At 45.2% G+C, this 16,556-nt stretch overlaps 1 long non-coding RNA gene across 2 annotated transcripts in view; it reads left to right on the top strand.

Moving 5' to 3' along the window:
• The window catches only part of LOC141041629 (uncharacterized), a 48,476-nt gene extending 32,877 nt beyond the window's left edge, over nt 1-15,599 (top strand). The window contains exons 4-11 of one of the 2 annotated variants that reach the window (XR_012202391.1): nt 10,798-10,983; nt 11,752-11,979; nt 12,349-12,544; nt 12,864-13,007; nt 13,352-13,518; nt 14,163-14,525; nt 14,615-14,637; nt 15,007-15,599. This is a non-coding gene — a long non-coding RNA (uncharacterized lncRNA). Of the gene's footprint in view, nt 1-10,797; nt 10,984-11,751; nt 11,980-12,348; nt 12,545-12,863; nt 13,008-13,351; nt 13,519-14,162; nt 14,526-14,607; nt 14,638-15,006 lie in introns of both variants that reach the window. The other variant, XR_012202390.1, reaches the window with a different exon arrangement.
• Nucleotides 15,600-16,556: the final 957 nt, after the last annotated feature.

The raw sequence follows: 16,556 nt of genomic DNA, 5'->3' as shown, positions 1-16,556 counted from the left end.
TTCATGCTTGGCAACAAAAGGTCTTGATATGAAAGAAAGAGATGCACTAGTATCAAAAAGAACTTTTGCAGGAATATCGTTAACAGGAAGATTACCCATTATCACATCAGTAGATTCCTCCGCTTGAGCTGCATTCATCATGTTCACCTTTGCAGACTTTGGATTATGCTTGACCACTGCATTGCTGGAAGATCTGACAGGAGGAGGAGGAAGGCGCCTTTGGTTGAAGCACTTGTTAGCATAGTGACCTTTCTGCTGACATTTGTTGCAAGTCACCTCTGAGAGTGGACGGTGATAAGGAGCATTGGACTTTGGAGCTTGATTCTGAGACTTGTTCTGATAGCCAGAGTTGGAAGAACCATGGCCACCTTTGTTCTTCTGCTGGTAAGGCTGACGAAACGGAGGAGGAGGAGGCAACCAGAACTTCTGTTGCTTAGCTGTCACAAGTGAGGAAGAAGAAGACTGAACTGCGTCTCTGACTCTCTTCTTAGAAGCCTCACACTTGAGCTGAGCAGCCTCTTGCTTCAGTGCCATATTGTAGAATTGATCAAACTGAGTAGGCTCAATAAGAACGAGAGCTAACTGCAGATCCTCTTTAAGGCCACCTCTGAAGTGATAGATCATGCTCTTTTCATCAGGAACGTCTTGTTTAGCGAAGCGAGCAAGTTTCTGAAACTGAATGTTGTATTGATACACAGACATGTTGCCTTGCTTGAGATTGCGGAACTCCTCACGCTTGCTCTCAACAACACTTTGTAGAATATGGTGCGCTTTGAAGTCCCGACAGAAGTCAGTCCAAATAATCACACGACCTCCTCTGGAATCTTTGTATTGTTGATACCAATCAGCAGCTTGGTCCTTGAGCTGGAAAGAAGCAAACTTAACATAGTCCTCAGGCCTGACATTGCTACATTCAAAATGCTTGTTGATGTCCACGAGCCAATCATCGGCATCCGTGGCCTCGGCACAGTAGCTGAAAGACTTGGGCTGATTTGCGAGAAACTGGTTGAGAGTGGCAAAGTGAAACTGATTGTTGCCTTGACCTTGATTGCCTTGATTGCCTTGCCCTTGAGTACGTTCTTGCAAGAGTTGCAGAATCATCTGAGCATTGGCGTTGGTGGCTGCCATGATAGCTTGCCATGCCTCTGGAGGTGGAGGTGGTGGCGGAGGGTTAGCTTGACTCCCTTCATTGCGATCCGGATTCTGACGCGTTGGTGGAGCCATCCTGAAGAGGGTGACATCCGTTAGCATCTTGATAGACAAATATACAAGTAGAATCAACGGATAGAAATTGCAACATATAGTCTTCACAATAAACATTCGAACAAAGATGAACGAATGAATTCCGTAGTAAATCATCACACTTCCATAAGTTGAGTAGCCACTTGAAAAAGATATGGAATCAACATATGAATTCGAAGCAACTCGAATACCACAATTCAAAATAAAACAAAGTATTGGCTTGCAGAATAAGCCGGAACAAACATATGATAGAGATTTCGGCCGAAGTTTTCGTGGTGGGGCCCACACGGGCTCAATCGTACAGCACCATCATGTACAAGGCTGTGCACATGACATACGAAGCGTCCCCGAGTCGGCATAGCCATGGACTCTTTAAGACACTACGAGACCACTGTAAAATCAACCGTGTACAGGCGGACCACTAGACGTCGAACCCCAATCTCATATCATGCGTCTGTCGGAAAGATATCCTAAGGTTACTTGAATTCCCACTTATAAACTCCCGAAACTTTCTGGTTATGCAATCTGGTGGTGGGGATACAGGGGACACAAAATATATCACCCAAACTAGCAATCCCTAGATCAAGCTGTATCCATCCGTCAACACATTACCAAGAAATCTTCGGAAATCGTTTACCTCAACCTTCGAAAAACATCCGTTATACAAGTTATGGCAATACTCCCGAACTCCTGCCCCATTACTAGGTGGCGTCGAGGTGATCTCACCAACAACTGCATAAAAGAGATTTCGATGTCGGCGAAACTCAGGTATTCCAGAACTGCAACGATAAAATTGTGACGACAACACCTCGGAGCTCAACTCCCCGGGACACTGCCACCACTCCTAAATGTCAGGGGGCACCAAGAACAATGTTCTCGTCACAAAACCATCGGAACGATTCCAAGATACCCGCGTGATCCTAAATTTTTTTTTAGTGAAATTTGAGGAGAGAAAAGTCAAAACTTCTACGTCAGGAGACCTCACCAGAGCGACGAAGCGACTGAGGAATAAAAAGAATCCTACTCTCCGATATATATAATCCTAAGACTCAAAACATTTTGCTCTAGACTAAACAACGCCAGCGATTCGATCAAGCAGGGGGCTCCTAAGTCGGGGATGGCTCTGATTACCAACTTGTCACGCCCACGATGCGGCTATATCTCCCACGTGTCGAGGCACGACTTAGAGGCATAACCGCATAGTGGTTTTGTCGCAAGAAGGGTCATCTTCACACAATCCCATGTAATGAACAAGAATGGGATAAAGAGTTGGCTTACAATCGCCACTTCACACAATACATGAATATAATTCATACATCATCCAAAATACAATCATATAGACCGACTACGGCCAAAAGCCAGATGAAAATAAGACGACCCCAAATGCTAGATCCCCGATCGTCCCAACTGGGATCCACTACTGATCATCAGGAAAAGACACATAGTAACGACCACGTTCCTCGTCGAACTCCCACTTGAGATCGACGCCATCATCTGCACTGGCATCGTCGGCACCTGCAACTGTTTTGGTAGAATCTGTGAGTCACGAGGACTCAACAATCTCACACCCGCGAGATCAAGACTATTTAAGCTTACAGGAAAGGGAGGTGTAATAAGTGGAGCTGCAGCGGCAAAAGCATATATGTTGGCTAACTTGCGCAAATGAGAGCGAGAAGAGAAGCAACAGAACGGACGTCATCTAGCAATGACCAAGAAGTGATCCTGAACTCCTACTTACGTCATACATAACTCAGACCGTGTTCACTTCCCGGACTCCGCCGAGAAGAGACCATCACGGCTACACACGCAGTTGATGTATTTTAATTGGGGTCAAGTGACAAGTTATCTACAACCGGACATTAACAAATTCCCATCTGCCTCATAACCGCGGGCACGGCTTTCGAAAGATAATACCCTGCAGGGGTGTCCCAACTTAGCCCATCATAAGCTCTCACGGTCAACGAAGGATAAACCTTCTCCCGGAAAGACCCGATCAGTCTCGGAATCCCGGTTTACAAGACATCTCGACAATGGTAAAACAAGACCAGCAAAGCCGCCCGAATGTGCCGACAAATCCCGATAGGAGCTGCATATATCTCGTTCTCAGGGCACACCGGATGAACACTACGTACAGCTAAAACCAATCCTCGAGTTTCCCCAAGGTGGCGCTGCAAGTGGCTCTAGTTTGGACCAGCACTCAGAGGAACACTGGCCCGGGGTTTAAATAAAGATGACCCTCGGGCTCGCGAAAACCCGGGGGAAAAGGCTTAGGTGGCAAATGGTAAAACCAAGGTTGGGCCTTGCTGGAGGAGTTTTATTCAAGGCGAACTGTCAAGGGGGTCCCATAAATCACCCGACCGCGTAAGGAACGCAAACTCAAGAAACATAATCCCGGTATATCGGTAACTAGGGCGGCAAGAGTGGAACAAAACACCAAGCATAAGGCCGAGCCTTCCACCCTTTACCAAAATATATAGATGCATTAATTAAATAATAGATATTGTGATATCCCAACATATCCATGTTCTGACATGGAACAAACTTCAACTTCACCTGCAACTAGCAACGCTATAAGAGGGGCTGAGCAAAAGCGGTAACATAGCCAAACAACGGTTTGCTAGGAAAGGATGGTTAGGGGCTGGCATGGCAAAATGGGTGTCATGATATAGCAAGTGATAGGTAGCGAGCATGGCAATAGAGCGAACAACTAGCAAAGCAAAGATAGAAGTGATTTCGAGGGGTGGTCATCTTGCCTGCAAGGTTCTCAGAGTTGTCGAAAGCTTGATCCTCGTAAGCGTACTCAACAGGTTCCTCGTTCACGAACTCGTCTCCTGGCTCTACCCAAGACAAGAACACAAACAAACGGAACCACAATCAACCACGAGAAATGCACAAGCAACATGATGCAAAACATGTATGATATGCAAGATATGATGTGCGATGCATATGCGTGCTCCGGAAGGAAAATGATGAACATGGCAGTAACTTGGCAAACCAAGCATGCCATTGGAAAGATGAGATGATTTCGGTCGAAATCGATATAGAGATCACCGGAATCGGATGCACGGTTTGCAAATGGCAAGCAAAACAAGAATGACACGAATCTGCGATTAACAGCATGATAGCACTTAAAATGCAACCAGCAACAAAGCTACAGCACTCCAACATAGCAACAAAGCACATGGCAGTAATCTACAGGAGATGCTTGACAAAAGATGAACACTGAGCTATGGCTAGATCACAACATACCAAGCTCAAACAAGCATGGCAAAAGTGCAAAAGATAACAGGATCACAGACTTAGTGAAAAACTGGACATGGCAGAAAACTTAAAATAAGCTTGGCAAGGCATGGTAGTGTTATTCTAAATGCACATGGCAGAAAACTTAAAATAAGCTTGGCAGATAACAGCATCAGGTAGCAATGTTCAGAGCACGAAATCAACATGCTACAGGAACTTAAAATAGCAAAACAAGGCATGGTAGTGTTATTCTAAATGCACATGGAAAAAGTCCCTTACTGACCATAAGCCAAAACGGACCAGAAGATATGATGGCAAGCATGTAAACATAGCAAGTTTCGTTATCAGGTTTCAGACTTAGCAGAAAACAGAGCATGGCAGAAATAATAATATGTAGGCATCTTTGTGAGCTTGAAGCACTCACTACAGAGCAACGCATGACAAACCAATCACACCTACAGCAAGATGGCATGTTTATGAAGCTATTCATGGCAAGAACAAAAGCATAGCATGTATGGATCAACTACAATAAGCTTGGCAAGATTGCATATCATGTTAAGAATCTGCCAGAAATATTTTATAGCAAAAGTAGAGCAAGATTTAGTCATGCTATGGCACGCCACAATTGCAAAAAATTGCAGGAATGAATATATTACAACTATAGATACAAAACATCCTTACTGAACATCTCCAAACAATGCATGGATCTCTCTGTAGCATCAAGTTTACATGGCAACAAAATAACAGCAGACAAAGACGTGGAGAAATCACCAAGTCCCTGAAATCAGAAACATTACGGAGCCTACTTTGCATGCTTGTGCTAGTCAGCACAGAGATCACAAAAATACATGGCATACACCCTTGGAAAGATGGCATGGCGTACTCCAAAACACATGTAGAGCTCATGCCCATAAGATGCACAGATTTAATGATACAAAAATGACAAATCGCCAAGTTCTGATAAGAACCAGAGAATAACAGCAACTAGCCCTCTTCCAACATAGATTTGGGCATCAAGATGACCTCTAATGAACATGCTGCAATTTAACAAAATGAAGAGCATCGTGAGACAAACAATTTGACATATTACATGCACGAATCAGAGCTACATGCAAGAAGTTATGCAACTAGGAACATGGACATATGCTGTTAAAATCTCAAGACTTAGAAAATATTTGGGGGGGTTCGAGGAGAAAGTCAACGGGGCTACCGATCGGATCTGGCCGGACTCGCTCGAGCTCGGGCTCGGTAGGGTACGGCGCACGGTGGCCGGAGCCCTCGCCGGAGCTTGCCGGAGGGGAGGAGGGAGCGGCGCCGGCGCAGGGAAGGAGAGAAGGCCGGCGACCTCGGGGCCGGAGGAGGACCACCGACGGGAGGAGCGGCGGCGGACGGCGGAGCCCTGGGCGGCGGCGGTCGGCGGTGGCGCGGAGGCGCGTGCGGGAGGGCGCGGCGACGGGCCGGGAGGGCCGCGGGCGAGCCGGCGGGCCTCGGCGGCGGCGACGAACGGCGACGTGCCACGTGGCAGTGGCGGCGCGGGTGGACGCGTCCGGCTTCGCCCGGACGTGTCCGGCGGCGGAGAGGGACGAGGGTTAGGGTTGGACTGCGATTCGTTTTCGGGATGCTCACATATTTATAGGTAGAGGGAGCTAGGAGGCTCCAAATGAGGTGCGGTTTTTGCCCACACGATCGTGATCGAACGACCTAGAGCATGGAAGAGAGTTTGGTGGGTTTTGGGCTGGTTTTGGAGGGGTTTTTTGCTGGACACTCAAATGGACATTGCGGATGCCCGGTTAACCGTTGGAGTACCAAACGACCTCCAAATGGAACGAAACTTGACCGGTAGTCTCCGGGTGGTATATTAAGGCCACTTGACAAGCGTCGGTCCATTCCGAGAAAGTTTGACACCCGCACACGAAAGAAAACGAAAGGGGTGCACCGGGGGAGATAGGAGCGCCGGATTGCAAAACGGACAACGGGGAAAATGTTTGGATGCAAGAGACGAACACGTATGCAAATGCAATGCACATGATGACATGATATGAAAATGCAAGACATGACAAAATGCAAAACGGAAAAAACAAAACCCGCCCACGGAGGGAATATCATAACACATAGCCGAAAATGACAAGAGTCGGAGTTACAAATATGGCAAGTTACATGCGGGGTGTTATAGTGCACATCTTTGGTTCGTGCATGTACCGCTAGTGTGGCTCAGGGAGGATGAGTACATTCTTCTGGAACCAGCAGCACGTCACTGTGATCAATCCACACAAGGATGTGGCGACAACGCCTCCACATGTGCCACGTGGCTTCATGAACCGTAAGAGAGACACTGTGTAGCGTGCCATTGTGTTCTGCACATACTCGAAGTACTAGTAAGGTACATGTGCATTGCACGCGTCAGATTTTGCAACCAAATTATGAATAAATACCACACTATAGCATGTAAGCTCTGAGTCATATATGCCTGATGTAGACCTTCGTTTAACTCTTATAGTTCATCTCATTCAAAATCAATTAGTTTTTATAAAAAACCTAGGGCCTTTTTGATTCGTAGGATTTCCAAAACGCGGGAATAGGAAGAACATGGGATTAGAGTGGAATGTCATCTTGAATCCTACATGATTGTACGAGTGTTTGATTGTGCATAGAAAAAACACAGAATTCTTTCAAAGAGGTTTGAGTGGATGGGATGTTTCCTATGCAATCTAGTGCAAATGAATCATATGGAAAAATTCCTATGGTTCACAATCCTACGAATCAAACAACCAAGATAGGAAAAATTCCTAAGGATTAGAATCCTCCAAAATTCCTTTGAGAATCCTTTGAATCAAAGAAGCCCTTAATCTATTTTATGATTCAGGGAATTGTGCGTTGTAAAGCATAAAGTAAAAACAAATAATTGCAATTCGACTAGAAAAAAAGTTTGGGCAGTTATGATACAGAAGATTCTAGAACAAAGGAGAACCACTGTTGTTTTGAGATTTGTGCATTATGCTTAAGTTCAACCATGGAGTCTGCTAGATTGTACATGTGGCAAAATCCGGTGGGGGCTAGAAGACAGTGCGAGGGGCCGAGTGGAGGGAGACTATGAAGGAGTGCACAACTGCGAGATCGATTAGAGAGAGGGGGCGAAAACGTGCGCTGTTGCGCACAGTGGCGGAGCCATGAAAAATGTCCCATGAGCTACGGGGCCAAGCATTGCTAATCCTTTACGAGGAGGGCCAATTCATCAACTTAAACCATTTTTACCAGCAATTGTCTAATGATCACATTCATATTAGCCTCGATATATAGTGATGTAAGGGGGTTGGGGCAGGGCCCTTGCTGCCCCCTGTCTTCGCCATTGTGCGCGCGTCTGAGAGATGAAGCGGAAGGCATGGATGGTGAGAGGGGGGCGTTGGATATATAATTAATGTGGGTGTATTAGCTATATATGTAATCCTATATAGAGAGGTATAGATTGATCGATCTGGACGTGGGAAAGAGGGTGAGACCTCACTAGATATATAGATTGATCGGTTTATGTGGAAAACTATGAAATACCTAGCTATATACACACACATAGAGGAACATTGATCGTTGCGCATGCACGTGAGAGATAAAGAATGCCCGATATGTTGGAGAGGGGGATGTGTGTGTGCGCCTTCATGGGAGACCGACCTGAAGAAAAAGATTGCATGTGTGCGATGGATAATGCCGATTGGTAGTGTGTGTGCATGCATGCACGAGAGAAAGTTAGTGGTACAATTATAAAGAGAAGACCAATGTGTGGGTGTAAAAGACTAGGTGAGGTCATAATCAATGTAAAGTTGAATTCAAATATTTGAATAAGAGATCATGATGTTTGAAAACCCATGCATGCATGAATATAACGGAGATCTGCGCGGTGTGGTTTGGAAATGAGCATGTTATAATGTATACACATTGAACAAGGTCAGACAGGTTTGAATTTGAGATACCGATGGCAGACATTGTTTGGCCACATTCCATCCGTGCATGGACACACTATTCTAATTGGAGATGATGGGTGGCTTTCGCATCACATATCTATATCTATACCCCTATATATATATATTATATTTTATATTTTTTATATAGTGTGCGGATAACTTTAACTTTGAAAGATGGTCGTTGGATGAGGCCAATCCGATGGTGCAGAGCTGGCAAATTTGAGCACTACTGGCCGTTGGATATCATCTAGATTCCAACAGATTTTGCCACATGTACAATCTAGAAGACTCTATGGTTGAACTTAAGCATAATGCACAAACCTCAAAACACAAGCACTTCTTCTTTGTTCTAGAATCTTCTGTATCATAATTGCCCAAATGTTTTTCTACATGATTTGTTTTTACTTTATGCCTTACAACGCACAATTCCATGAATCTTAAAATAGATTAGCTTTCTTATAAAAACTAAATGATTTTGAATGAAATAAACTATAAGAATTAAATGAACATCTACATCATGCATATATGACTCAAAGCTTACATGCTATAATGTGGTATTTATTCATAATCTGGTTGCCAAATCTCATGCGTGCAATGCACGTGTACCTTACTAGTCTAAATGGTGTCTGTGTGTGTTGTGCGTGTTAAACACATTGTACGTAGTATATCATACTAGTCTAAATCGTCTTTTTTGGTACACGTTAAGCTTGTTCTCCCGAAATTTCAAGCCGCGCCTTGTTATGCCAAAATTTCAAGCTAGCGTCTTTGTCTATCGTGCTGTGAAACTCCTGCCTCTTCAACCCGCGCCTTGTTACCCCGAAATATTTAAGATAAATTTTGTCTCGTTGTGCTCCGACAACTCCCTCCATCTCAACCCGCGCCTTGCTATTCCAAAATTACAACGCGCGCGAAGACTCCCACCTCCTGTGAAATCCCGACACACGAAATGCCCGTGATACCCCTGAACCGAAAGAACCGCCTCAAATCGGTGGGGGTACTTTCATAACTTACCCCACATTTCGGACAAGCGCGTCCCTAAGCCATAGTTCCCCACTCCCATCCCATCCGCCCACCCATTCGTACACCGAGGCCGGGAAAACCCGCGAAGCCCCACACCCTCCTTCGTTCGCCACCCAGCCGGAGCCTCTTCCCCGATGACATCGTCCACAGTAACACCTCGACGTCCCTCATCCACCGTACCGGATGAGGATCCGTCGTCGATCTGGTAGTCCTGCTGGTCCAGCCACCCCGTCCTCCACCTCCAAGGAGCTGCCCCGATGTTCCCCTCGTCTTTCGCGCCACCTCCATTCGCTCACCGCCGTCTTCACCTGCACCACCGGAAGAGCATCATCATCACCGTTTCCTCGGATGAAGCTGCGGCCTAATCGGCGGCACCAAAGAGGTTGTACACTAATCGCCACATTTTCTGCTTGATTCGATCTCACGGTGCTGCCGGCGCTCGGTCCCGAGCCGACACGGCGCGGCTCCATCCACTGCGGCGTCGCCGACCACTTCCTCCATGGCGTCGCTCCCTCGGCGGCGACGTCCACATCAGTAGGAGCTGCTGCTGCTTTAGCTGTCGCTCGCACTGCTGCTCTGCTCTTGCTCTCGGTCCCCTGCCTTGTCTTCTCTTGCTCACGCTGCTGCTCTCGCTCTTGCTCTTGCTTGCGATGCTGCTCCGATTTAACTACACTTCAGTCGACTGAATCGACTTTTGGGTCAGTCGATTTTCAGGGGGTGGGGGTGGGGGGGGCTCCCCGGAGTTAAGGAAGAACCAGCCGCAGCGGGGAGGGTGGCTCGCCGGAGAGACACCCCACTATCTATCTTAGAGTTCAGGGTGGGGGCGGTGGTCGCCGGCGGTGGTGGGGCGGTGGCGTGGGGATCACCGGAGAAAAAGCTCGGCATGGGGGGGCCTAGAGGGATGGCCGGGGCGGCGGCGGACCGGCGGTGGGGAGTGTTTTCGGGTCGGGCGGGGCGGCACACCGTCGGCCGCGGGCGGCTGTTTGGCCGGTGGTGGCTGGCGGCTCAGGGGGGTGGAGGTTGAAGATGAACTGCAGCCCCTTGATTTCGTATCCAATGGCTGCAAAATCTACTGACCAGAGATGAAAAAGTCAGTCGACTGACGTGTAGCCTCACCTCTAGTGGGTTCAGTTTCAACAGTAAAATTCAGTTTCGACAGCAAAATTCAGTTTCGACAGTTAAGTTCAGTTTCGATAGTTAAATCCAGTTTCGACAGTTAAGTTCAGAGATGAGCAGCTGATGTATACATCTAGCACTTTGTGGTTATGTATTTTACGTCATCTATTGGAGATGCTATTAGAATTCCACTCAGGTTAATGTTGTCTCTCTTGTCCTGCTTCAGCCTCGGCGTCGTACAACTCACCGGAGCTGCTCCAACAACGAAACCCTCCATCACAGCGGAGCAGTACCTCGGGCTCCATCTCCAGACGCCTAAGATCTTCTTCCCCTCCTCCGACAGCCAAGTCAGCCGGAGCATCCTCACCGGCCAACCCAATCATGCTGAGATCGACATGGCTTCGCCAAAGAGGTTGTACACTTGTTGCATATCTTTTTACTCTACATGTTATATATATTGTCCACTGAGAACACGGAGTAACAGGAAATATGATTATTTTATCCTACTATATGACAAGCAGTGAGGTACCAGGCAACTTAGCTATCTGTGATGGACTCTCTTGAATGCCATCATTATTTATCTCTGCGCGTTTGAGCTATGCATTTGTCGATGGCCCTGGGAGTTGAGCTAGTAGGGCAGTGGCCTGGGTCCAAAGTAATAGAAGTAGCACAAAAACATTTTTTAGTGTAGGCTTTTCCTTGCTCAAGCCTGTCTACTAGAATCGCCAGTGCTTGCAAGGAAAAGTGAATGAAAAACATACGAATTGGAAAGTTTCCTATGGTACTACTTTTCATGAATTTGGTGCAAAGGAATGGAGCAAAGGAAAACTGTAGGATTTGTTCCTTTAGTGTCTCCTTGAAAGAAAAACCATAGGAATTTTAATTTCCACTTGTCCTCCTTTTCAAATTCCTATTCATGAAGCACAAGACTAAGAGATAGTAGCATAATAGTATTATAACCGTACATTTTCTTGTGGTTTGACTTAATCTCACCATGCTTATTTGCATCCTGTGATCTTCCAATTCTTGTGAACCAAACACCCAGATTGGCAGAAATCCTGTGTTTTTAAATTCTCTATTTTGCACGTGCATTCCTATCCTATTCCTGTCTATTTCCTATCCCTGCATTGTTGGAATCCTCAAATTCAAACAAGCCCTTACACAATTACTTCTGTTACAGATATGTGTCAAAGAAGACCTTGTGTGGTTTGTCCTGCTCCTGCGGTGCTGTGTTCCACCCCAGCTTAGCTGCTCCAACGACGGAAGGGTTCACCACAGCAGGGATCCGCTCTCCAGACTGTCTTTCGCTGCCTCAGATCTTCTTCCCCGCCGCCGGCAGCCACGACAACTGCATTACCATCATCAACTGAGCAGATGACCTTGAGGACTACACGGGTCCGCGAGAGAGGTCGCACTCTTCCATGTCTGCTTACGTTATGCATGCTTAATATGATGACATGCTACTTTATCGTCGTGTTCACCTATTAGACTCCGAGTCAGGTCCAAACTTATGCTGAAACTTGAGTTTTTAAATGGTTGTGGGGTACATATTGGGGCAACAATCAATACTATCTGGTTAATCTCGGGTGTCTACTATGAGTTTCATGTTGGGTGCAAACAAACATTAAAGGAGCCATTATATGTATTTTTTTAACTAAAGCTATTATCTGCCTGCTATCATTGGTTTTGGGTCTATCCACAGTTTGCTACCATCATTCTGGATTTGTGCATGCACTCCTTACATAATCTCACTATGTTTTATTCCTATGCATGTCAGTTATCGTACACAGTGGAACTGAACATGTAGAGCAAAAGAGACGAGCCTTGCGTGGCAATAAAATTTCATGCAGACATCGCTCCATGGTGGGCGCAAAGGCAGCCCCCCTCCACCCATTTCAGATCGTAATCAAGAGGAAGATAACTGTTCTGAGGGGGATTCAGAAGCATAAGACCACTCCTATTTACCCCATGAGGTCTTCGCTCTAACTTGGCATGCTGATGTTGGTAATATCATGCATATGGTGCCTTGCATTGCTTACTGTATACATCAAAGATGTCATCTGCTTAGTTTAGACATGCTTTGTGTCAATGCCATCTGTTCAGTTTCTTTATCGTATATGTGAATCATGCAATGCCATCTTGTTTAGCCAGGCATCATATATGTGAATTTTGCAATGCCACCCTGGTTAGCCAGTCATCTTATATGTGAATTATATAATGACATCATTTTTTTATTACGTGTTAAATTTGTCAACAATTTTAGTACATTCAATTACTCTTTCTGTGCATCAGCCATTCGGCACGGTCATGGAAAAATCTCGAGTGGAAACAAGGTCTTCAGAGCAGACAATGCTATCTGACGAAGCACATGTCTTGCTGGTTACAGATAGCTCCTCAGAGGAGGTTACATATGACCAGTCCTATTTCCCCCCCAAGGTGCGTGCTCTAACTTGGCAGGGTTATGTTGCTCATATCGTGCGTATGGTATCTTGCATTGCTATGTCATTTTCTTAGTTTAGACATGCTTTATGTGAATGCCACCTGTTTAGTGTCTAATTACCAAATATGTGAATTATGGAATGCCATCTTGTTGCAAGACATTATATATGTGAATTATGCAATGCTATCTTGTTGCAAGGCATTATATATGTGAATTATGCAATGCCATGCTGTTTAGCCAAGCGTCATATATGTGAATTATATCATGCCGTCCTTTTTTGTATTTCTCATTGCTTTTGTCGACAATGTTTGTATATTTAACTGCTCTTCCTGTGCATCAGCCATTTGAATTGGTGATGGAGAATTCTGGAGTGAAAACAAGGTCTTCAGAGCAGACAATGCTACCTGTTGAAGTAGACATCTTGCTGGTTACAGATAGCTCTTCAGAGGAGGATTCAGAGGCAGATAACCAGTCGTATTATCCCCCTGAGGTGTATGCTCAAACTTGGTAGGGTTACATTACTCATATCATGCATATGTTGTATTGCAATGCTTAGTTTTTACATCATATACACGATATTGAATGCCATCTCCTTAGTTGACACATCATATATGCGATTGCCCTCTGCTCACTTCCTGAGTATATAAATCATATATTTGAATTATATCATGCCATGATGTTTGCATAGACAGCATGTATATGAATTATGGCATGGCAACCCATTTTCTAAAGACATAATATAGTTATATCATCTCATCCTGTTCACATAGTCATCATATTTTGAATTATGTCATTCTATCCGTGAATTATATCATGCCATCATGTTTCCATCGACGGCATGTTTGTGATTTATGGAATGCCAACCACTTTAATAGACACATCGTATAGTTATATCATGTCATCCTGTTTACATAGTCATCATATTTTGAAGTATGTCATTCTATCCTGTTTAGTTAGCCATCATACATGTGAAATTGTGTCATGCTATCTTGTTTAATTAGCCATCATATATGTGAAATTATGTCCTGCTATTCTGTTTGGTTAGACAACATAAATGTGAATTATTTCATGCCCTGTTTTCTTCCCTACTATCCATTGCACCTGTCTATCTTACAATGTCTGTACATTCAATTACTTTTCTTGTTTATTAGCCATTTCAATTGGACGGGGTGATGGCAGTATTTGTGGGAGTAAAAACATGGTCTTCAAAAAAGATCGTGCTACCTGTCGATGGAGATAGAACCACGGTTGTAGTTGCCCAAGAACCAGCCCCACCACACATAACCCAAACTCACGCAGATTGTACCCCTACCCAGTTGGACAGAGAACCAGCTACACCCCTTCTAACCCCAACCCCAGCAGATAGTAACCTAGTTCCTGTTGACACAACACCGTCTCCACCACAGAGCACCCAAACACGAACAGTTAGTAAGGCAACTGCAGTGCCCAAAGAACGAGGACCACCACTCCGAACCCCAAGTCAACGCTTAAACCAGAAGAAGAATTGTTCTCAGGTCAGGTGCCATAGCTATGGTTCATACCACTTTGCTCTTGCATCACTGTATTTACTCATACCAACTAATTTCAAATTTGAAGGATGCAGTTGAAACTCCAATGGCACAACAGGTATGTTTTAAACCTGTTTCTTTAACGTGTTTGCTATTGTAACTTGCTCTATGTTGATTTCAGTTTCAATTGAATAAACAGTTATGTTGTCATGCCATGCACATTACAAGTGTTGTTATTGCTGTGTAGTTTCCCACACTTATATTCTGTCTATGCTGCTTTGTCTTAAATAGATATGATTCGAACTGTATCTATCTTGATTTGGCAACATAAACTAGAATGATATAGACCATACAGTGACCATACTATATAGATATATGTTTGTTTCATGCTGTTATCCTGTCCACCTTACTACTGAACTGGTTTACCAAAATGAGTTTCATATACTACATTGTAAACCTGTGATGTGTTTGTTTGTTTCTCTTTTAGAACGCGGATAAAATATTGGAGAAGGTACCCCGTTATGCAATGGTAAAGGAAGTAATGCAGATAGGGTTCAAGATAGTGAGACATCCCTGTTGGTCTCCAAGAAAGGTGATAAAAACTATATTGAAGACACTGAGACAACCCCAAAGTCCTGTCTTGATGTAGTGTTTGAGTTACTGGCTACTACTACTGGCACCAGCTCTTCGAACTCGCTGCCTGAATCAGTTTGGCTTCTTGAGTCTCAACCTCAAGTTGAAAGACATCGATCAGATGTTATGCAACAGGAAGCCGAAGGACTGAGGAAGTCCTTGCAGAATTCTGATGCATACTTTCTGGTGCAATAGCAAGTGCTGGAGGATTTAAGCGCCAAACAAGAGAAAGTTAATAAGCTTGCTAAGCATCTTGCTAGCATTATGGGTACCTAGGATATTGTTTCTTGAGCTCTTCTGAAGTGGTTCTAGTTCTGGACTTGTTTTGATGCGGCGTTTATGTGCTGCTTTGTTCCCTATATTTGCACTGGTGGCGAACTTTGATGCCCAGTGGATGTAATATGTGTAATAGTCGTGATAGCCTAGCGTAAGTTGCTTGCTTATTTATTTCCTTATTGTCTTGTTTATTTGTTTTCTTGTAGTCAGTGCAGTTCTTTTTCCGCGGTTGCTAGTGGCCGCAATAACCTATTTTTTAAAACTAGGCCACATTAACCATGGGCTACATATTTACTGTAGTTAACATGGGCCTCCTACGGGCCATAAAAACAATGGGCCTTCTAAGGGCCGTAGAAACAATGGTCCTTCTACGGGGCGTTGAAACAATGGGCCTTATACGGGCCGTAGACACAATGGGCTTTCTACGGGCTGTATCATCAATGGGCCTTCTACGGGCCGTATGATCGGTTGGCCAAACATGGGCCAATAACAAACCACATTATGGCCGTAAATGGGCTAGAGTTAAAATCGTCCGTTCATGGGCCGACCATAACGGGCCATCATTAATCTGCCGTATTTGATGACGCTATGGAAACGACCCAACGTATTAACGGGCCACAAACGGGCCGACTGTAACCACGGGCTGAATTTGGCCCACAAGTAGAAAATGACAGTAATGGGCCGAAAGTAAACGAATGCTGGAAAGGAGCCCAAGAATAAATGGGCCCTGAGAAGGCCGAAAGATAACATGGGCTGGAAATGGCCCAACGGAATAATGGGCCGTTAATGGGTATAAAGTGATACACTGTTCATTACGGGCCAATTTTACCACAGGCCATTAATGCGCAGAGGGTTACTAAGGGCCTCATATGGGCCGAAAGACGTCATGGGCCATACATGGGCCGGAAGTTAAAACGGGCTAGAATTATATTGGACGGCCCAGATGACGCTACTGGGCCTAATTCGGGTAGGCCGTAAACGGGCCCCGGGTTAGCGGGCTGTAAATGGGCTATATGCGAACAGGCCGTTAACAGGCTTGCCGTGGGCCGGCCCGCCCCCTTTTGACCAAGTCAAACGGGCCGGCCTTCTCACAGGAATGGGCCTCTGTTGGGCCGTGTGATGTGTCAA

The sequence above is a fragment of the Aegilops tauschii genome, chromosome 2 (assembly GCF_002575655.3).
Source record: "Aegilops tauschii subsp. strangulata cultivar AL8/78 chromosome 2, Aet v6.0, whole genome shotgun sequence".
Taxonomy (NCBI): domain Eukaryota; kingdom Viridiplantae; phylum Streptophyta; class Magnoliopsida; order Poales; family Poaceae; genus Aegilops; species Aegilops tauschii.
This window is presented reverse-complemented; position numbering and strand designations above follow the sequence as displayed.